The sequence below is a fragment of the Chrysochloris asiatica genome, unplaced genomic scaffold (assembly GCF_000296735.1).
Source record: "Chrysochloris asiatica unplaced genomic scaffold, ChrAsi1.0 scaffold00354, whole genome shotgun sequence".
Taxonomy (NCBI): domain Eukaryota; kingdom Metazoa; phylum Chordata; class Mammalia; order Afrosoricida; family Chrysochloridae; genus Chrysochloris; species Chrysochloris asiatica.
This window is the reverse complement of record NW_006408872.1, coordinates 1,179,597-1,180,696: the sequence shown is the minus strand read 5'-3', so window position 1 is coordinate 1,180,696 and position 1,100 is coordinate 1,179,597.

Below are 1,100 nucleotides of genomic sequence, written 5' to 3'. Positions count from 1 at the left end.
CCAGTGTGAATAGGAGGCTGGCCACACCACTTTGGTATGCTGCTTTGGTGTCTGAATTCAGGTGGGGTCAACTCCAGACCTACAAAACCTTCAAAGTCACCAGACTGGCATTTAACAGTCATCCTGCCCCCAGCTTCCCTGTAGTCCTGATGAACATTAAAACCATCTCCATTAAGGGCCCCCGTGAACTACTTTGGGATTGAGTGCCCTGAATATAGGTAACAATGAGGCCAATAGAAACTCCATCCAGGGCCAGGAACTTGGATGCCACATTCCTTCCACCACCATCTCATGAGCTCCTTTAATTTCAACCCACCAGTGATTTCCCCCCTCCAGGTACAACAACTGCTCTGTTTGTTTTTACAAATAATGGCGGCTCCACAATACCCCGGAGATGAGACAATTTTAGCTCACACGAAGAAGAAACGAGAGAATGGCTTAAATGACCAAGACGCAGAGACAGAAAATGTTTCTGAAGAAAATGTAATGGAACTAACTGAAAAAGAATTCAAAAGAATGTTAAATTAGGTACCTTCAAAGTACCTATAGAAAGATCAAGGAAAGCAAGGAGAATACAGTAAAAAACTTAGAACAATTCAGGAAAACACTATAAGGACAAACAGGCAAAATAAATGCAAATTTTGAAATAATACAAAACCTGCAATTAGAAATCCAGAAGATTAATACTAAGATCTCCAAAATGGATAATACACAGAAAGGCCAAAGGTGACGATGTGAATCAATGGAAGCTCAAATTACTGAGCTTGAAGATAAATCTCTCAATATTAGTATGCTACAAGAATAATCAGAAAAAAAGAATAAATCTGAAGAAAGCCTGAGTCACGTGGGACACTATAAAGGGGAACAACTTACAGGTGATTGGAATTCCTGAACAGGGAGACAAACACAGAAAAATTATCGATGAGTTGTTGGAAGGAAACTTCCCTCACATCACGAAAGACGAGAAGATAAGCATACAAAAAGCTGAATGAACCCCAAACAGGGTAAGACCCTAAAAGCAAATGACCAAAACATACAATCAAACTTTCCAAAACCAAAGGCAAGGAAAGATTCCTGAGAGCTGCTTGAGAAAAATGAAG